The sequence below is a fragment of the Rhodnius prolixus genome, unplaced genomic scaffold (genome assembly GCF_049639745.1).
Source record: "Rhodnius prolixus isolate KJV_2025 unplaced genomic scaffold, Rpr scaffold_10, whole genome shotgun sequence".
NCBI classification, from domain to species: Eukaryota; Metazoa; Arthropoda; class Insecta; order Hemiptera; family Reduviidae; genus Rhodnius; species Rhodnius prolixus.
The window spans coordinates 12,229,821-12,252,444 of record NW_027411615.1 but is presented as its reverse complement, the minus strand read 5'-3'; the positions used below and the strand labels follow the sequence as shown (position 1 = coordinate 12,252,444).

The 22,624-nt window shown below is 33.9% G+C and overlaps 1 protein-coding gene and 1 long non-coding RNA gene across 2 annotated transcripts in view; one reads left to right on the top strand and one right to left on the bottom strand.

Annotated features, from left to right (window-relative positions):
- ttv (exostosin glycosyltransferase 1 ttv) overlaps positions 1 to 22,624 on the top strand; it is a 629,091-nt gene that overhangs the window by 348,027 nt on the left and 258,440 nt on the right. The window lies entirely within an intron of this gene.
- On the bottom strand, positions 605 to 21,155 carry LOC141456751 (uncharacterized). The gene is made up of 3 exons (XR_012459949.1): positions 21,115 to 21,155; positions 883 to 989; positions 605 to 743 (listed from the first exon to the last, which is right to left on the bottom strand). It is a non-coding gene; the product is annotated as an uncharacterized lncRNA (long non-coding RNA).

Below are 22,624 nucleotides of genomic sequence, written 5' to 3'. Positions count from 1 at the left end.
TTCTTTTATTCTCTATTATTTAAAAAATATAGTGATAATAATATATAGCGATCATCGAAGAGAAGTGGGCATCAAAATATGTAATTACTTAATATACTTAAAACCATGTATTCAGTACTCCATTGCATTGCATTGCCAAACGGAGAGATTTCCCCGAGTTGTCGGCAATATATTAGGCACAGTATTAACAATATAAGTAAAGTAAAGTAAGTAAAGTAATCGCCTATTTTTTCATGCGAGGCTCAACGTCCAACTACCAATTAGGTGTCGTGGACGGAGGCGACTAGCAAACATACTTTACTGTAAATTTCTTTTATTAACCATTAAATAAAATCCCAGGCTGGGAATCGAACCCAGTACCACAATACATATTAGCTTTACAGGTCTCGCCTCTAACCGCTCGGCTACCGTGGCGCCTTACAACCGTTAGTAATTACGTACTTCGGTTGGTTATATTTTCGGAACGAACAGTATACTCAAGATACCAGAGACGGATATTGCAAGGAGTGTACAAAGTACTTAAATGCATGACCCCGAGATAGTAATAATTACTCCAAACTGTATTGATTAAAGTATTATATTGATAAGAAGTTAACAATATCTCATTGCATAGCACGATAGATTTTCTCTTCCCATGAACTTCTTTACAGCACACTTTCCTGTAAAGATGGACAGTGTTGCCCGGAAGCCGGCTGTGCCCTGACGAAAGCTCGGTGCGCCAATGATCCCAGATTTTGTCGTACCTTAAAAAGAGAAATATAAACAAAGTGATTCTATCATAGTTTGATTTATGTTCTGGCCACTTCTGCACTAAGATAAATGGTATTTTCAATTATTGATAAAAAAGAAGAAGAAATAAATAATGAAATGAACGTTATCCACCATCTTTTATCGGGTCCAAAGCAGCTTCTGTACCAGATATCAAGTATTAACTTCAAGCAGACCTTCTTTATACTCACTTGACGTGATTACAAAGCATCCTCTTTGTACTGTAAGAAACCGTAAAAAATTAGCTCATTTTTGACTATCATCTGCCTTAACTCTTATTGAAAACTATTCTCTTCAATTTGGAGTAAATGGAGCCTTAAGAAAACGATTCAAAAGGAGATCAAAAGCTAATAGCTAAATATGAGTTAATTAAGTCTTGAAGTGACTATAAGAATATTCAAGATGTCTGCAGCTGTCCGATTGCAATCTAAAAATATCTCCTAAATACTAACACTATTCTGCACAGTTAATTTAAACAGATGTTTCACGAACTTCTAGTATTAACAAACTACTTTTAACAACAATTCCTAGTTCTCTATGTGAATGTTATTGCCGTCTCTTGAAGTTCCGGGGGATATTTTTTAGCATATAAAATTTGAGTTAAAGTTCACCATCTTCAACGGCCTTTTTTCTTCAATAATGTTCTTATTTTTTCTAAAATAAATTCGTACGGACTAGCAATGTTATTAATCTAGTTTTTGAAATACGAGGAGTGGCTATTAAATAACGAGACTATTGCTATAAAACATTTTATTTTTAATTTATACATATTTAGTTATTATCACCTTCAATATACACCCCACCTCTATCCCTACAACGCTCCATGCGAATTTACCATTGTTCGAAACAGTGCTGGAAGTCTTTTACTGTGAGCTCCTGCATGACGCCTGCCGCTTTTTCTTTCACAGCTTCAACGGACTGAAATCGTGTTCCTTTTAATGCAGATTTGACTTTGGGGAACAGATCTAAAGTCACATGGGGCCAGGTCAGGCGAATAAGGCGGATGGCCTAAAACTGGGATGTTGTACTTGGCTAGAAACGTCTTGACAGACAATGCAGTGTGAGCTGGCGCGTTGTCTTGATGGAGAGAACCCATGACTTGTTCTTCCACAAATCGGATAGTTTTTTTCCTTTCCCTTTCACAGAGTTGAGCAAGCACCTCTCGATAGTAATGTTGATTAATTATAATCGATATTTTCATCCGTTTTGGACGTGGAAGGGCGACCCGTGCGGTCATCAACTCTGACGTCTTCTCAGCCTTCTTGGAAACGCTTGAACCACTCAAAAACTGGCGCACGTGATAAACATTCATCGCCATAAACTTTTTCTTTTAATAAAATATAAGTTTCAGTAGCGGTTTTACCCAGTTTCATGTGAAATTTCACGACAATTCGTTGTTCTACTACATGTGTAGTATCATGTTTTCCGCAAAACGAAACTAACACCTCTTACACAAACGACGGTTCCGGTCAGACAGATTTCTCTACAAACAAGTGAGACTCTGCAATCGAAAGAGAAGGTTTTACTCTGCACAGCTGTCGGTCGTTAAGATTTGGCACATGTATAGTTCTTCTGTAGCAGCATTAGTCTCGTTATTTAATAGCCACACCTCGTAGATCGATTAAGTTACGTCAGTACAATTTTTTTTTTTACCAAGGTATTCTATAAATAATCGTGGAATCTCCAGCGCTCATTGCACTGCCCGAGTAAGGCTGTAATGTGCTTCTTAAGTTCCGGATTCGATCCCTAATTCCCCATGTGGAAATCCAGTAAAACCAACTACTTTACTGACATCTTTCTTTGGAAGTTATTGTAATTATTATTATTTTGTTTTCTATAATAATTAGTGAAATATTAATTTTAAAAACAATAATAATTGCTTATTTTTAATTATATTTTAGGTTAGTAACTTTTCTCGTTAGTAACAGAACATTTCAATGAATAATTAAATTGAAAGTAGAGAAGTTTTTGCTTCCGTTTTAGAACGCTGTCAACGTGACACCCTTATAAATTATGTGTATACAATTCTCTGCCGCCTTGATTGTTGTTGGTTAACATAAAGGGAAATTTATAAGCCGCTTTTAGGTATTTTAATAGCTGAAAGTCATTTAATAATGATTGTGTTAGCGTGATTATAGTCAGTAAGTTTAACACGAAAATTGTTTCTGTCATTTTAAATTTATGATTCTAAAAAGACGTGTGTCAGTATTTATTTAATATTAAGTTAATAAACAATAAGTTCTGTACAATATTTTCTTTAATAATGATTAAAGAATCTTCAGCTTTTACTTCATTTTTTTCTCTGACAGTAAAAGAAGCCAATGTTATCTTGAAGATCACAGTAGTCTTGCAATTTTGTCTTTAATAATCTAGTACACTTTTTTTTTAGGAAGTGGTTAGGATTTTAGTGTGTTATATTGATTGTATTATGTATCAAATTTTATGTTGATTAAAATGAAATAGTGGAGAGAGGAGGCACAATTGAACAGAATTTACACTTTCTGTTTCAGAGTGCACAGAATCGTATTATTGAATCTTTTTATTTTGTTTTCTACAACTTTCAAGTCTTCTTAACAGATCTATATCAATAAACAGTTGGTACTTTACATACATATCTATATTTTTTTAATTTAAAAATGTTGTGTCCAATGTTAATATCTGCCCCACCAGTGGGGTAGCTTTGAACACAATATAAAATAGAAAGAAATGATATTACTTTACTCTGAATCTACCTTTTATCAGTTATTTCTCTCACTAGTACATTACTTTCTCTTTTAAACCACTGAAATCTAAATAGTTCGGGATGTTGTACCCTAAGTGATGGGTTTAGGAAGTTTGAACAGAATATTCGGTTTGTTGCGCTTCTTAATGTAGGTTCGGTACAAAAAAGTCACAAACTTGCAGGTCGGTAGGGCACATTTTAACTGTGATGTTGAAATGTGTCCCCTCTCCTTCCATAAAAGAAAATATAATATCCAACACTTTTTGCAAGCAAATAGACCTTTGTAAATACTAGATTTAAAAATACGAATTCCAAATGTTAATATGGACTAACAATACTTATACCTTGTCCACTACAATCTTCACAATATACTTCCAAAGTTACAGCAGAAAATTTTACTCTTCCACCTTACAAAATATAACATTCCTCAATTCTGACTTTACAAACAATGAAAATGAAGGGAAACTTTGCCAATTATACAACAGGTCTACCACAAAATATGGAGAAAATTACCAATCATAAATGTTTTAAATATTTGGCGAGAAATTAAAACTGTTCAAAGGTGCCCCTGTTCAAATGTACTGCTATATTTCAAAAATATTCTTAAAAACTTACTAATCAAGGAAATAGGCGTCTTTACAATTATTTAAATTTTGTAATTTGAGAATAGAGCTGAGATAAAGGCACGTGAATCATCACATCAGATTTTTAATATAAATTAATTACGTCAGATTAGTTTTTCGCTGTATGCTGACGACACAACACTGATCGCTAAAATAAGTGATCTAGCTTCTGCAACACAATGTGCTCACGTAAATATTTTATTTTATTTGATTAATTGCTTGGGGGTAAAAAATAAGCTGTTTTTTAAATGCAAGTGATGAAAAGAAAAATGGCTCTCACTGTTTTCAGGAATTAAATTGGACATTCAGCTCTCTTGGAATGCTTCTATTGACTCCTAGAGCAACATAATAGTAAACCTATTCAGCGATAAAGGTCCTGCGGAGATACTGGAGCTTATTTCCCGCTATTCCATTCAAGGTTGAGTTCCGGAATAATAAGAGCTTACATCTGATACAACTATGTACTCTTGTGTACTATTAAGTAGTTTTTCAAACTGCATAAAAAAAGGCAATGAAAGCAAAGTGCATAAAAAATTATATACTCGCGAAAACCACTTTGCAAATCATGGTTTTGCTTGAAATTAAGTTCACTGTTACTAGAGGAAGTCAGTATTAGTACAACATATGAAACAAAGAAATTATTCAGTTTCCTGTGACGAAATTTAAGAAAATATTACAGTTTCAGTAAGATGTGTTAAGAAATCACAGTAAACGTTAGACTGTTGCTATTCAAAATTTAAGACAACTTTTAAAAAATCCAAATTTTGATAAACTATTGTTTTTAATGTGTAAAATAATTCACTTACGCGTTCTGATTTCACTAGTTCTCATTTTTGAAAACGCTTTTCAGTACAGTTCAATTAAGGAGATTTTCGGGAGATGCGTTGTGTATTCTTTCCTGCAATGTACCATTTCAGTATAATATGCGTGTGTTTTTTATATGATAAAAGGGAATTAGATGTTTTGGTCCCGAAAAAGAAGTAGAGAAACACTCAAGGAAATGATTTGTCTAAAATCAGAGTGTTCGAATATTGAGGAAAACCACAAGACAGAAAAGTTTTTAGTAGAATTATTAGATTGGCCAAGAGCCACCTAGATCTGTAGAGCCAGTTAATTAAGTAATATAAAAATTAAGTAACTAAAGTTAGTTATGTTCATTTAGTTTAATGAGACATTGGCAACACTGGTTATATTCACCTTCTAGAATTTCCTTATTAACCAAAATAATCGCATCATCTTTCTATCATCCAAGTTAATGCAGTCAACTATGCTAGTTAACATCTAATAAGAGATATGTTAATTAAAATTGTATATGCGCATGCGCCTTACGTCGAGCTTATCCCATTTATTCATTTATTTTGCCTTTATAAAGAAGTATGTTAACGTGTAAAATCCATAATTACTTTCAAGTCTTGTACTTGAGATTTTTTTGTCAAGATAAATAATGCAGATTACTGCAAAGGTAGCTGCATTTTTTGTTTTAATTTAAATTTTAACTGAAGGGCTTATTAAAATCTTAATTTTTAAGAATTTATTAACAAATATTTGTTTTAATCTTGCATATACGAGGTGTGTTCAAAAAATAAGGTGAATTTTCATTTTTCTCAAAAAATATTTATTTATTCATCGATTTTTATTTGGTCTCCTTCAAAGTAGTCCCCCTCAGATATAATAGATTTGTGCCAGCGTTTTTTCCAATCCTCGAAACAGTTCTGATATGCACTTTTTGGTATGTCCTTGAGCTCTCTCAGCGATTCGGTTTTTATCTCCTCAATCGTCGCAAAACGCCGTCCTTTCATGGGTCTCTTCAATCTTGGGAACAGGAAAAAGTCGCAGGGCGCCAAATCTGGTGAATACAGTGGCTGAGGCATGATAATGTCATTCAACAATTCCTGAGCGATGCTCATGCGACGATTTTTTTTTTTTATCAAAATTCAGCAATTTTGGAACGAACTTCGCTGCCACACGCTTCATGCCCAAAATTTCAGAAAAAATTGCATGACATGTGCCAACCGATATGCCGACATCCTCAGCAACTTCTCTAATTGTGATTCGACGAGTCTTCATAACAATTTTCTTTACTTTCTTAACATTTTCATCGGTTGTTGATGTACTGGGGCGTCCAGGGCGAGCGTCGTCATTCGCATCTTCTCGACCTTCTGTGAAAAGCTTGTAACACTTGTAAACCTTTTTTTGACCCAGAGTACTCTCACCGTACGCCACTGTCAACATTTCAAGTGTTTTTGAGCACTTAATTGCATTTTTTACACAAAATTTGATGCAAATTCGTTGATCCATTTTTTTCGACAGAAGAAAATCGCCGAACTCGCAAAACACTTGCCTTATTTATGCCTCTCACAAACAAACTAAACATGCTATATAGCTACAACTTTGAAAATATGTTCGAGACAAGTGTACCAACATAAAAAAAAAAACATTCGTAATTCGAATGTACGTAGCCCGCGAAATTTGAAAATTCACCTTATTTATTGAACATACCTCGTACATTATTCGTTACATCATGTTCATCTCTACTTGTTGGCTAAGAACTGTGTCATAATCTGAGTAAGTGCTTTGATTTTTTATTATTACCTTATTCATATAATCGTGAATTTCTTCAAAAGTTGTAGTATTGACCAAAATAAGTGTTTAAAATTCAACAAAATCATCAAAAATGCTTTCTTCATCGAAAAATGCATTTCCTGAAGGATTTAGATATGTCTATACCGCCAAAAATCATCTATTAAAACATTAATAAGGGTTCAATATTTTACAAAAATTTCAAATTAATAGAATTAGCTATTTTCGGAGTCGTTTTTAGTGAATCATTTTGGGAACAATTGAACTTTCAGTTCTGCAAAGTTTACGTTTTTTTTAAAGAGGACTTACGAATTTTTAATCCAAATTTGACGTTGGTGCTAAAGAAATTATATTTGCGAAGGAGACCACCAACTACGGCGAAATGTAATTATAAATTACTTTTTTACCGATATAAGATCGTAATATTACAAAGCAATCCTTGCAAAAATGGCCGGCAAACTATAATACCTGCAACAAGAATGCATTTTATGAGACTATGATGCCCGAATAACTCGAACAATTATGGTTTAAAGGCAGGCTATGGAGTAAAAGAGATGGGTTGAAATCTGTTCACATTTTAGGACCATATCTGTATAGAATCAATGAACAAGAGGTCTTCATCGATGTGTGGAGAGTGCAATAAAGAAGAAGATCTTAAGACATTTAATAATGATATGCCCCAAGCTTCACTAGAGAAAGAATGGAAATGCTTAGTACTTTATACTAGCGTGTAAGAGGACATTATCTTCTCTAGCAATAGTCTTGTACTTAAGTCCATGAGTGCTCTTAAATCAGTGTAGCCTGAAGAACTGAACTCGACCAATGGTCATGAAAGCAAGAATATTTGAGTGCAGCTACTGTTGGTTTGTAATGCAGGAAAGTACTTCCTGATGTAGTAAAAGGTTTAAGAAGGAGTTGATGAACATTTGATGCAAGATGTTAGAATTTAGATTATACTGTTCGTAATCAATTGTTTTCTTAGGTCACCGGAGTGTCTAAAATTTCTAATAATATTTAAAAGATATTGCCAACTTAAAATTTTAATATTCGTATTCAACAAACTAATTTTTACATTGCTTTGTTTTGTTCAAATAATTTAAAAAAAATTCCAACACTATTTTCAGTAACTACTGATAGAAATTTGTATTTACCCCTAAATTTAGTATCAAAATGGGTTCATTATTTAGCGATTGCAGGTAAATGTCATTCATTGTAATTCTACAATATCTATAATTTCAAATATTTCATGTTGAACTTGATTTCTCATTTCGTTGGCACGGTTTATTGTGTGACTGTTATTACGTACATGGGTATCGTGTTAGAGCTAACTTTATGGTATTGTATTCACAAAATAGTTATGGTGTTTTCGTGCTAGCCCCTCTCTTTATTTTATAAACAATCAAATTTTGGTTTATTTTAAAGCCTAACTAAATTTATATTCATAATAATACGAGGGTCGTTTGAAAAGTCCGCGCAAAGTCAGAGAGATGGCACCACTGGCGCGTATCGAGGTTATGTTTAGTTAGTAGCATCTCTTGGAAGAACACACACCAAGTTTCAGCCAGATCGGTCTATTTCTTTGTGTTTGGCATTCGTTTGAATCGAGGAAGTCGAGTGCTTTTAAAAAAATGGACGAAAAAGAATTTCGTGTGTTGATTAAACACTACTTTATGAAAGGCAAAACGCCTCAGGAGACTAAAGAGAAGCTTGATAAACATTATGGTGACTCTGCACCTTCGATTAGAACAGTTTATAAGTGGTTTCAAAATTTTCGGAGTGGCCATATGGGCACAAGTGACGCTGAACGTTCTGGACGCCCTATTGAGGTTACTAATCCAGAAATCATTGATAAAATCCATGATATGGTGATGGATGACAGAAGAGTGAAGGTGCGTGAGATTGCTAGTGCTGTGGGCATCTCGAATGAACGGGTACATAATATTTTGCATCAACATTTGGACATGACAAAGCTATCCGCAAGATGGGTGCCGCGATTGCTCACGCTTGACCAAAAACGAAATCGTGTGAAGTGTTGCAAGGACGGTTAGCAGCTGTTCCAGAAGAATCCGCAGGACTTTAAGCGTCGTTTCGTCACTGTGGATGAAACATGGATACATCACTACACTCCTGAGACCAAAGAACAATCTAAACAATGGGTTACCAAGGGGGAATCTGCGCCCAAAAAAGGCGAAGACCGTTCCTTCGGCCGGAAAGATTATGGCGACTGTCTTTTGGGATTCGCAAGGAATAATCCTCATCGACTATCTGGAAAAGGGTAAAACTATTACAGGTGCATATTATTCATCGTTATTGGACCGTTTGAAAACCGAGCTGCAAGAAAAACGCCCACAAAAAAGTCCTTTTCCATCACGACAACGCACCAGCTCACACCTCAGCAGTTGTGGTCGCAAAATTAATGGAAATAGGGTTCCAACTCGTTTCACATCCCCCCTATTCTCCAGACTTGGCTCCCTCGGACTACTATTTGTTCCCCAATATGAAGAAATGGCTGGCGGGAAAAAGATTTTATTCAAACGAGGAGGTGATTGCAGAAACGAATAGCTATTTTTCAGACTTGGACAAATCCTATTATTCGGAAGGGATCAACAAACTAGAGCAGCGTTGGACGAAGTGTATAAGCCTAAAAGGAGACTATGTTGAAAAATAAAAAAGGTTTACCCCAAAAAATTAAGTAGTTTTTATTTTTGCACGGACTTTTCAAACGTCCCTCGTAATTACAAAACTGTTTCACTATCATATTTAGTAGTGGCTCACTATGCTGATTTAATTGGCCATTAAGTTAATTAAGTTTATATTAAATACTATTCATTAGCCCCTGTTAACTAATTGAGGTGGTAAATGCAGCAGGCTCGACTATCAAAACAGTATGCATGCGTATCTAAACAGTAGAATTGTACTTATGATAGTTTGTTCCTACTAATGTTTTTCTTAAAAAATATAACCTTATTCCATTTTCTTTTACGACGAACTTCGACTTCTTGCTGGATTCAAACTGATTGTCTTCCACATTCTAGTGCAAACTTACGCAATGAAGTGAAACTGGAATACATATTTTTGTTAAGCAAAGTATCCTTGTGACATTTGCAACACTTCATCTTAACCTAGGATTTGGTGTAGTAAACAAAAAAAGGTTATATCTGATTTTATTTACCTTCTGCGGTGCATTTAATAATGTACGATGATATTTACAGAAGTAGAAAAGGATATAAGAAGGTGAAATTATGTACTAAAACGTATGAAATGAAGAAAAAACGTTCAGACATTATAGGCTGCCAACGGTCGGCGTAAAAACTACAATGGCGAATTAAACAACAGAATTCCTCTACATGCCACCGCCTGTCTTATTCCTGTTTGGCACATCCGCTCCTATAGCCTCCATGGCCCCAATTTCAAGTAGAGGTATATCCTAAAACTTCTACAAGCGCAAGGAAATCGTTTTTCCAACTGACTTCCTCTATTCTATTATCTTTTTCTTTAGGTTGTAAGCTGCCGTTTCATTTAATCCTTTCTCATTTCTCTTAATTAAGAGCTTTCTCTTTTTTCTTTTTATTCTGTTTAACAAAAAAAAAAAACTTCTCTTTTTTGCCTTAAGTATTTACACAGCTAATTATCTTTCTCCATTTTATAATTACTCCGTCATTTTCTATTTTAATAATTGAGTTCTTTAATTTTCTGTTTGATTTTATTGTATTGTGTTATAAACTTTAGTAATTTGCTTTACTTTTAAAAATGCTCTTGGTACTTCCAGCCACTTTTACCCATTTGAGGATTAGTTATAATTCTAAAAAAATATACGAAAGTATAACAATGTTTAGAGTAAGCCATTTTTGATTTTACTTATACTTATGATATTCAGTTGATGTAATATCACATCAGGACATAATAGAAAGGTAAAAAACAATTCTTCAACTCAACAACTACCCCTCAAACAAATTAACCACGCCATCAAATCATACTACGAAAAAAACCAATCCAACCAACTCATCAAGAACAACAAACTTACAAACACACAACGACACCAACCTATCCGTAGAACCCAAAAAATATGCCTCACTACCATATGTACAACCACTCACAAACAAATTGAAAACGTTACTACAGAACACGACAAACACAATAATCTCTACAAAAAACACCAACAACTCAAAAAGACAATTTTTTTCGAAGCTAAAAGACCAGACTGAAGATGACAAACAATCAAATCTTATATACGAAATCAAATGTAAAGACTGTCACAAAAAATTTATAGGCGAAACATCACAGTATTTAAAAAAAAAAATACTGTACCAACACTCTTACGTCACAAAACCAAAAAAGAACACCACACCACTTTCCTTACACAGCACGGAAAATCATCACACTTTCGATTTCCCCAAACACAAAGATTCAGAAATCAGAAACCAACACACCAAAAAGGAAAGTGCTAGAAATAATATACATATCTAAGACAGAAAACAGTTTAAATTTCAAAAACAGACACGAACAATTTAAACAACATATACGGCCAACTTACTACAAAATACTTGACAATTGGCAACACTGACTTACACACAACCTAACACATAAAACCGATCGCACTCAGTCCATGAACAGACAAGACAGAAGACACACCAACCCTGTAATGTAAAAGTATTACTTTCTAAACTATTTTAAATAATTTTTGTAAATTTCGTTTTTATTATACATATTCATTTTAATAGAATCATTGTTAACAATCTGTAAACATGTTCCATAGCCCTGAAGATGACCTAGTCCCTAGGTCGAAAGCTCGGCAGAATAAATGTATCACGACTGAAATGGCAATTATTTTTTCATCCTAGTGAAACTATGAATCAATCACCAAAAAGAATGAACAAAAAAGTTAACATTTTGCAAGGCGTATTACATATATTTATTGACTTCTGAACATTGTTTTGCAAGATTTATTGTCTTTATTGAACTCTGAACAATATTTTACAAGATTCTATTACGTTGATTGACATTCTAGTAAATCGTTATGTCTAATAATTAAAATTATGACTTATATTTTAATGTAAATGTACATTTAGTGAAAGTAAAGGATAATGTTACAATTAACTTATATTGTAATTCTTTAATACTAAGGTTACCAGACGTCCCCGTTACCCGGGGACAGTCCCCGAATTCGTACTTCTGACCCCAATTGAAAAGTATCCTCGAAATGACCCCATTAGCTGTCATTACTAACTTTCCTCTGGACTTGTCAAGAATTTGCTACAAAACTTACGTTTAAGAGATGACATTTTACAAAAAATACGTTCATCACAAAAATTGACTTGTGACTTTAGTTGTGTCAGTACAAGAATATTATGTTTTATCAAGTATTAATAATTATATTTATAGTGCATAATAAATAGTAGTATTGAATTTACTTTGAGAAACTTAACTGTTATCAGTGGGCGACAACAGTACGATCTCTATACAGGGTGTATGCGGAGGAGTGGTCGAAACTTCGGGAGGTGATTCAGCAGCTCAAATGCAACAAAAAATATATTCTCAATAGTATCCAAGAAATTTGCATTTTTAACTTTTCCGCCGATATTCGCGTTTTTCACCATAAAAACGTCCGTAACAATTCTATCCTTTATCCTTCAACAAATCTGCTTATTCCAAACGAAAGAGCATTAAATTTCCTATAAATATGCTTAATCCAGAGCCTCAAAATGTTTCTTATAACAATGAAATTTTTACTTTAATGTCTAAAAAAATTCGTTCTCGATGATTTTTGTTAAAATTTTTAACTATATTTTTTCAATGATTAATGAATCAAGGAGTCGCATAATTTCAGAAAAAGTTGCGCATTTATTGAGCTTCAAGACCATATGGATTTTTTTGGTTTTTAATAAAACCCTACCCGATAGTAGCGTAACCGACTTTTCACTACTAATTTACTCAAATTTCAATTTTTGGAGAAGGAACAAAAAGAAAAGTAACCATTTTAGTTTTTAACAATTATTATAAAACGGAAGTAAAAAATAAAGTAGCAATTCCCGAAGTTTCGACCACTCCTCCGCATACACCCTGTACATCGAGGGCCAAAAAATTGTGAAACGCTGGTCTACCACACCTGAAAAAAATAGTCATTACTTTACTTTACCTTACTTTAGTAAGTAGTAAAAGAATTTTGGGTGTGTTCACAGCAGATTTTAACGAAATATATTCACAAAGGACTTGAAGAATGATGGTCACCAACACTGGCACCAAGAAGACATAGAATCTCTTTCTTTCTTTCTCATCTCTTTGTCAGGTAGAAGTTTGTCTGCCGAATTGCAAACCGGAGAAGATATTTGGGTGAGTATAGGGCTGTGCGGGTAACTGAGTAGTAGATTTTCGAGAGGGCCTCTCCCTATCTGCTAGAAATTCATGAATGCAATCAGACGTTGTGGTACGCACTGAATATAAAACTCGCCCCACTAGTCCTGGTTGGGAAGATATGTTGTCCTGAAATTGCTAGCAGAGTTTCCTTTCTTTTATTTATTTTATTTTATTTATTTTTTTTTTGTATAGCTACTACTTCACTGGCCTCTTTTTGTGCCACCCACATAGTCGGACATAGATCAGTCACTTTACCTCTGTCACTGGTACATCCTTCCTGGACGTTAGGGATACCTTTAATTCATCCTCAGTGATTTGTGACGTACACATCCTATTTATTTTTATTTTTTTTCCTCTCTCTAATAAAAAATATTGTTACCTCTAGGTTGAAATTGGAGGTTCACCTAAACTCGCGCTGTATCTCCAATAACGACCATTCGTCTCCATTTTTAACAATCTTTTATTTAACAATAGAAAAACCGTTTTCGTTGTATCACCTTTCTCTTTTTTTTTTGAAAAATCTTCTTTTAATAAAATTTTTCAAAAATAAACCGATATCTGCGTGCAAGAGTCGGTACTAACTCACAGTCAATATGCACAATAAACCTCGCAGTCTTATTAAAATGATTTTTAGCAGAGATTTGACTATAAAATTTTTGGTGCACTTATTACAGAGCAACATTTTATTGTTAAAAAAATCAAAACCAAAAATAAACATGGGGTTGCTCAACTATATTGAGTTGCACGCTGATCTATCTAAACTGTCAAGAAACAAAACAAAATTCCCAAATTTTCTTTGGATAAAAAAGGGTATAACCTCGTTTATAGCTGAAATTTGGGGCAACAATGCAGATCCAAAAGATTTTAAAAGTAAGTTCTAAGTTGTAAGCACTTCGCGATACAAAATTGTTTAATTTTTTGTTAAAGAAAAAAGAAAAAAAAAGATTTGAACGTAAGATTGGTTATTAACCAGTTAAGCGTGTTTTACGTGAGTACACGTCAAACCAAATCTCTATTACGGTGCGTTCGACGTGTATACTAGTTGTGAAAAATATAAAATTGCATTAACTATAAAAACGCGAAATTTTAATAAGATACAACAAGAATATTATTTGGTGGGATGTTTCCTTTATCTTACCAATAGAACTGCGGTTGGAGTCAGCCAAATGATAAGTGGTCGGTACATGTTTGGTCCCCGCATTAGAGATTGGGGAATTACGCACACAAATAGAAGCTCTCAACCCTTGTGCAATGACGCTTTTTTACCTTAGATAGTGGTTCAGACCTCTATAGAGCATGATTTCATTTTGTACAGAATTTCAAAGCTCTTCTCTTCCTTGTAAAAACTCTTGCGTCCCTAGTTAACTATGCGAAATGCATACGTGAAGCGGTGCAAGATTTTGAATGAGCACAGAATGCTCTGGTAATCTCAAGCCCCAGAGATATTGCAGAAAAAGTGCTTGCAGTGACTTATTACAACGTAGTAAACTTTTGGTTGTTTTGCCCTGCGTTCGACCTGTATACACGTCATTGTCTGATTTTAATTCCGCACAGTGTGGGGTTTTCTTAAAACAAATTTCCACGCTTAACTGGTTAATCAACAAGGGAAATATTTCTTTAATTTTAAACAGTAATTAATTCCCGCAGGAGGTCGTTGTTGCATGCAGCGACCTGGGGTGTTGCAATCCCACGGGTTCCTAGCACAGTACTCCATGCACTTGCACTATACAATAGGGACACAATGCACTTTACACCTAAGGGCTACCTTCCCTTGGAGATAGCTTCGGTCAAAGGGAGTGAAGCCATTTAATCCATTGTACAGAGTTGGACGTCGGGCCGTCAACCCTGTGCTGCGAAACCTTAATACGTCTCGATACCTCAGTTAGAAGACTGGCTCCTTTCATAGGCTGTGATGCCAAGAAAGAAACATTGACAAAGTTTTGAACTCTTAACTTTTCTTTAATAATTGGAATTAAACTAAATCTTATTTACTACATAGCTCTACAGCCCAGGGTGGGCCTTGGCTTCCTTGACGATTCGACTCCAGACATCTCTATTGGCTGTTTTTGCTTTCCATCCCGATACTCCAAGGATTCTCAAGTCTTCCTCGACATGGTCAAGCCAACGTCTTCGTGGTCGACCAACTCTCTTCTTCATGCCTATGACGGTACCACGCAGCAGTCTGCTCGTCATTCTTGCAATGTGGCCTAACCATTCCAATCGTCGAACCATGATGAAACGGACCACATTCTCAGCCCCACATAGAGTATACAGCTCGTAGTTCTTTCTGAGTCTCCATGTGCGAGAAGTAGTGTCGAAAACTGAACCATAAATCCTCCTTAAGATCTTTCGTTCAAAAACATTTAGACTATTTATAATGGCAGATTTAAACCGTTTCAGCACCGTATGTAAGAACCGGCCTGATTAAGGTTCTATAAAACCTTGTCTTCGAGGTTCTGGACAGATAGGAGGTCTTAAACAATCTTATGTTAGCAAAGTATGCTCCTTCTACTTTAAATTCCTCGCAGCTGCACCCTGGGCTAGTGTTCATGTATTTTGTTTTGCATTCGTTAATACTTAGCCCCATCTTTTTATTCTGGTCATTTAGATTCCTAAATGTTTCCCCAAGTGCTGGGACACTGCGAGCTATCAGACAAATGTCGTCTGCATACGCACACACCTGACTTAATTATTTTCCCACTTTTATCCTTAAACGTATCAAAGGCAGGTTTAAAACCTCGGTTAATGTATTTAACTGCACCGTAGAACGTCCTGGTTTCTTTATTGGTTCTTCAATTTGTTCCATTTGTTTCTGTAGAAATGCTCTCTTTTTAGTTCTTATGATCGTTTTAGCTCTTCGACGACTGTCAAGGTACTCACTTGTACTTTGCCTTGTCGTACGTTGCAACATAATCAACCTGCGCTCATTCCTTATTCTTAGTGCTTCCAAACAGTCGACATCAAACCATCCTTCTCCTCTACCGTTCATCTTCTCAACAACAACCTCATCTGCCGTTTCCTCAATTTTATTGAACTAAATCAATCGTTACTATCCTTCGACATTGCTTTAAATAAAAAATGGTGAAATCTATCTGTCTTTACCGAATTGTAAACCTAGGAATAAAGTAGTTTTATAAATAGAAAACGACCATTTTGTCAGTACAAGAGATTGAGTGGATATAACGAGAGTTAAACAGAATGTTGTCCATTTATCTAGAAGACCTGGAGTATCGGTGTAAAAGCAGCACAGCTGTCCTTTCTCATTATATAGCGTCATAGTGATTGATAGTCCAACAGTGTTCAAACTCTGTAGATTGGAGGTGGAGGAGAGCCAAAGGCTTGCAGACAGATGTGACGAAGACAGGGTAGGCCAGGATTCCTAAGTGGAGAAGACCATGATAGTAGTTTGACCCCTCTCAAAATGCTTGTCGAGAACTTGAGCAAAGTTATCAATATGTAAACTCGGAGACAGCTTGAGCTGTATTGGATGTTGCTGACTTGCCAAACAGAGTGCTAACTTCAAAATGGTGAATCAGCCTAATGCATTTATTATAATTATTTTCGCTTTAGTTGACACACCTCACACAGCCAACAGCAACGCCAAAACGCTTCAAAGAAACTACTTAAAATGGAACTGAAGTAGCCAGTTCACGTATCTCTCTAAAATCATATTTGTCTATAACCACAAATACGTATTTTTGGCGACGATTCCGCTTCCTCATTCATATAAATAATAACTACATCCCTTCTAAATATTCATTCCTTTAATAATCGTATATACTAGCTCTCATTTTTAAGTACACCTATTTACACTGGATGGAGTACAGGTTATTTCTGCCATCTACCACACTTAATCAAAACATATAAAATATTACTTCTTCCATAATTATGTAAAATTTAGTAAAAATGTGACGAGCAGAAAACGAGATATTTAGGGTTAAAGTTTGGTTCCGTTTTACACAGTGAAATATTTAACTTCAAATGTCTGGAAAACGACTCGATAGATTTTGTATATATTTTATCTGTATATGGAGACTACTATGTCTATATTTGTGTAAATTTTAGTAAAAAGCTATCGAGCAGAAAACGAGATATTTAGAGTTAAAGTTTGTTTCCGTTCTATAAAGTAAAAACTTTAACTTCAAATATCTCGAAAACTACTCGATAGATTTAGTTTATATTTTATCTGTAAATGTAGACAAACTTCTGTCTATAGTTGTGTAAATTTTAGTAAATATCTGTCAAATAGGAAACGAGATATTTAGAATTAAATTTTTGTTTCGTTTGAAACAGTGAAATATTTAACTTCAAATATCTCATAAACTACTCGATAGATTTTGTTTATATTTTATCTGTATATGGAGACTACTATTGTCTATATTTGTGTAAATTTTAGTAAATATCTGTCAAATAGGAAACGAGATATTTAGAATTAAATTTTTGTTTCGTTTGAAACAGTGAAATATTTAACTTCAAATATCTCGTAAACTACTCGATAGATTTTGTTTATATTTTATCTGTATATGGAGATTACTATTGTCTATATTTGTGTAAATTTTAGTAAATATCTGTCAAATAGGAAACGAGATATTTAGAATTAAATTTTTGTTTCGTTTGAAACAGTGAAATATTTAACTTCAAATATCTCATAAACTACTCGACAGATTTTGTTTATATTTTATCTGTATATGGAGACTACTATTGTCTATATTTGTGTAAATTTTAGTAAATATCTGTCAAATAGGAAACGAGATATTTAGAATTAAATTTTTGTTTCGTTTGAAACAGTGAAATATTTAACTTCAAATATCTCATAAACTACTCGATAGATTTTGTTTATATTTTATCTGTATATGGAGATTACTATTGTCTATATTTGTGTAAATTTTAGTAAATATCTGTCAAATAGGAAACGAGATATTTAGAATTAAATTTTTGTTTCGTTTGAAACAGTGAAATATTTAACTTCAAATATCTCATAAACTACTCGATAGATTTTGTTTATATTCTATCTGTATATGGAGACTACTATTGTCTATATTTGTGTAAATTTTAGTAAATATCTGTCAAATAGGAAACGAGATATTTAGAATTAAATTTTTGTTTCGTTTGAAACAGTGAAATATTTAACTTCAAATATCTCGTAAACTACTCGATAGATTTTGTTTATATTTTATCTGTATATGGAGACTACTATTGTCTATATTTGTGTAAATTTTAGTAAAAATCTGTCGAGCAGAAAACGAGATATTTAGAGTTAAATTTTGGTCTCGTTTGAAACAGTGAAATATTTAACTTCAAATATCTCATAAACTACTCGATAGATTTTGTTTATATTTTATCTGTATATGGAGACTACTATTGTCTATATTTGTGTAAATTTTAGTAAAAATCTGTCGAGCAGAAAACGAGATATTTAGAGTTAAATTTTGGTCTCGTTTGAAACAGTGAAATATTTAACTTCAAATATCTCATAAACTACTCGATAGATTTTGTTTATATTTTATCTGTATATGGAGACAACTATCCCCTGTAATTGTGTAAAATTTAGTAAAAATCTGACGAGCAGAGACCGATATATTTTGGGTTAAATTTGTGTTCCGTTTTACACAGTGAAAACTTTAAGTTCTAATACCTCGTAAACTACTCGATAGATTTTGTTTGTATTTTATCTGTAAATGGAGACAACTTTTGTCTATAATTGTGTAAAAGTACTTAAAAATCTGTCGAGTAGGAAACGAGATATTTAGAGTTAAATTTTGGTTTCGTTTGAAACAGTGAAATATTTAACTTCAAATATCTCGTAAACTACTCGATAGATTTTGTTTATATTTTATCTGTATATGGAGACTACTTTTGTCTATAATTGTGTAAAAGTACTTAAAAATCTTTCGAGTAGGAAACGAGATATTTAGGGTTAAAGTTTGTTTGCATTCTATAAAGTAAAAACTTTAACTTCATATATCTCGTAAACTACTCGATAGATTTCGTTAAATTTCACCAGTATTTTGAGACAACTATTCTCTATAATTGTGTAAAATTTAGTAAAAATCTGACGAGCAGAAACCTATATATTTAGGGTTAAAGTTTGGTTCCGTTTTACACAGTGAAAACTTTAAATTCAAATATCTTGTAAACTACTCGATTGATTTAGTTTATATTTTATCTGTATATGAAGACAACTTTTGTCTATAATTGTGTAAAATTTCGTAAAAATTTGAGCAAAATCGGACTAAGCTTTGTAGAAATATTAGTAATAATAGTTTTAAAGTGGGCCTGACCTGCTTGGGGCAAAGTCCTTTCCGAAAGGTACCAAGCGTCGAGGCCTCTAACAATGCTAATCTACATCATTTTTTGAACCAAAAACTACTTCATTGAAGAAAATAGATTCACGAAACGATAATTTTAAATGATTGCAAAACTTCCCCTTAGTAGTTGTAAGAATGGAACGTTGGTTTAATGGTGTGTAGGGAAACCCTAACCCTTCTATCCTACCAAATTTCATCATAATCGGGTCAAGTTTTACTGAGTTAATAGAATAATAATTTTGGAGGTGGCCTTACATGTGGGGCTAATTCCTCTCTTATTTGAGGTAGTGCGTCGAGACCCCCAAAAGGTACATCTAAATAAAATTCCGAATCGTATGACACCTCATTCATGAAAATCGGTTCATGCGTTTAGGCGGTACGCAATTTACAAAAAATGTAACAAGAACAAGAACATTTTTTGATAATACCGTTTTTGGCCCATTTTCAGACTCGTATTTCTCAAAATCTTTTAGATCAAGGTTGTTGCAAAGAATTTACAGTTATTAAGGAGGATTTTACCTACTTTTTAAAGAAAATTTGGGAATTTTATCTTTTACAGAAAAAGAGAAAAAAATTGTCAAAGTTGGGTGTTTTTCAACGTTACGCTTTTTCGTGCAGTTTTTGACGATCAACCCTTATACAACTGTCCTTCGTACAGTTTTAATATTGTGCTACTTTTAATCGATTTGGAAACTAGTTGATTCTCCTAAATTTTGTTTAAACAGAAGTTTAAAAAGAGAGAAAGAAAAGAACTAGCCCTGTTGGATTACATCCAATCAACTTGAAGGTTGCAGATTTATTTCATTTCAATTTTTTTTAAGCCATTTTTTTAAATCAATCTCGTTAAACATCGATTTTGTTTTCTTAGAATACTATTCTCAAATGAAAGAGAGTATAAAATCGATTTGGTAACTTTTAGACATCCATCAGACTTGAGTAAGAAAGCAATAAACTATTAAATGCCCTGACTTAATGAAAATGCTTTTGATTTCCTTTTGTTCAGGCGTTCAATGGGTTTTTTAAGCTTCAAAAGGCTTCATTTTTTTTTTTTTTAATAGAGATTGTAAACAGCACCTGGTCTTGCAGTCCAAAGTGTTATACACACTATACTCACAAACAAACTTACTTAAACTTACTAAAATATCTAATAGAATCAATACTTTCCAATAATTTTAAAATATGTTAAAAATATATTTTCCGTTTCCTGTTGCCCAAACTTATCTTCTTTTAAACAAGTAAATTTTCATTAAAGTGATGAAACTAAAATTTTGGGAACAGAGAAAAGGAAAATCCGAGAACACATTTAGCACAAGAGAACTTTATTTTAGCTTTTCTTTTTCCGGGTCACTACGAAAAGATATAAAATCGTTAACTTTATATAATAAAGGTTCATGGGCCAAAAATTTATTTATTTTTACTTTTTCGGGTTCCTGTTCGCAGGCGCCATAATTTTTCCTTGTGACCGGTCAGGGGAAAGGGACGGTATCCTTGCGGGCGCCAGATAGCCGAAGCTATCAGAGACGATATCCCTAACCAGCCTCAAAAGAAAAATACCCTTAAGGGTGCCTCTGGCGGGATAGCTCACTGGTGAGAGGAGGGAGGGTCCTGGAGACAATTCCCGGGGCGATAGGGAGTAAAATAAAATTCTCTCTTGTGCTTAATGAACCAAACGACAAAATACCTTTAATTAAGGAAAAATAATCATACAAAAGGAAAACTTATACTAGATACGAAATACTAATAAAAAGATAAAACTCACAGACGATTAGATAACATAAGCAGGTACTGGCCAGGCCGAACGCACGGTAGAGAATGAATTTTTTTATTTTTATTTTGGAATCTTGGCTGTAAACAGCACCTGGTCTTGCAGTCCAAAGTGCAAATTTACATTATGTAGCAGCTCCTGCCTCCTACGACTATTTTTCGGTTACAAGATGGTCTATGCTTTCACCGCCTCTTCATTTTCTAGAACGCCCTCAGATTAAAGCTGAGTCAAAGAGGAGCGATATCGCCCACTTTTGGAGCCTGTGCGAAGCTCATTTTGTCAAGGAATTTGATAATATCTCGATTTTAACAAAAAAAACGTTAATTAGTTTAACAATTTCTATGTTTACTCTGTTTTTTTTGTAGTACATATTTCTGGTACCCAGTTTAATTTTGAATTCATTCCTGTTTAATTTCACAGTCATTGAATTGATTGTTCAATTCAAAACCTGAATCTAGCTGTTACAAATTATCTCACCTTTTTAAGATTAAGAAATATCAGGTCACATTTTAATGAGGAAGAAATTTCTGCATCTCCTAATTGCAGTTAGAAGTTTTGCCCTCATTTTAAGTCGGGAACTATTTTCATTATTTTTACAATTCTATGTTAATTTTAAATAAAAAAGAGAGATTTAATATTTTTTCTCTGTCTCTCATGTTAACTTGCTCTACACAGTAAATCCCTTATATTTTAACGTCCGTCTGTAGGCACCACCGTATCTCTGGAGTTCAACACAAAATAGTGTGCGAACTAAGGTTAATATAGAGCGGCCGTGTGACAAGGTGCACGTGCATGGACTATTTTGCTAGCCATCGCTTTAACTACAAGTATCTCGCCTCCTTCAAACCCATAGAATGACCCAGGTACTTGTGTGGGTGTGTCAGGTGGGTACTGTACCCACCGAATCCTTCTTCTCCTAGCTGTGATGGTGCTTCTATCCTACTACTATGTTGTACTCAGGTTGCTTTCATGTTGCTGTCCACTACCTGTACTCTCTCTATATCCACTTACCCTTGGCTTTCTATTGCTGCTTTCAAGATACCCCTTGTTTAACTTGAAGTTAGACCACGGTATCCTTCCCTTTTTGAGACATTCAATATTTAGTAAGCATCTAGCTTTTACTATTAAATTTTAACAATTTTAATACTACTAAAACTGTTTGATAAAACTAGTCAGTCCGCTTTTCAGTTTTACTAAACTATTGAACAATAGTTCTAGCGCTTTAAATATGTATAGATAATTACAGTATCTATAATAATTACACTTATAAACTTAATTTGTTTATCCTTAAAGCTTTTTGACGTGAATACGTCTTTAAATTTGCAATCATATGGAGGCAATCCAAAAAACCTAATGATAACAAAATCGGGGGATACAGTTTGGCATTATAGTTTCGAATCTATCCTCTACATCCAAAATTAAATTAGACCATTTGCTAGCTAAAGAATCAAAGAATTCATTACGATAAGCGGGGACTGTGAAGCATCGCGCGCGGTGGAGGGGG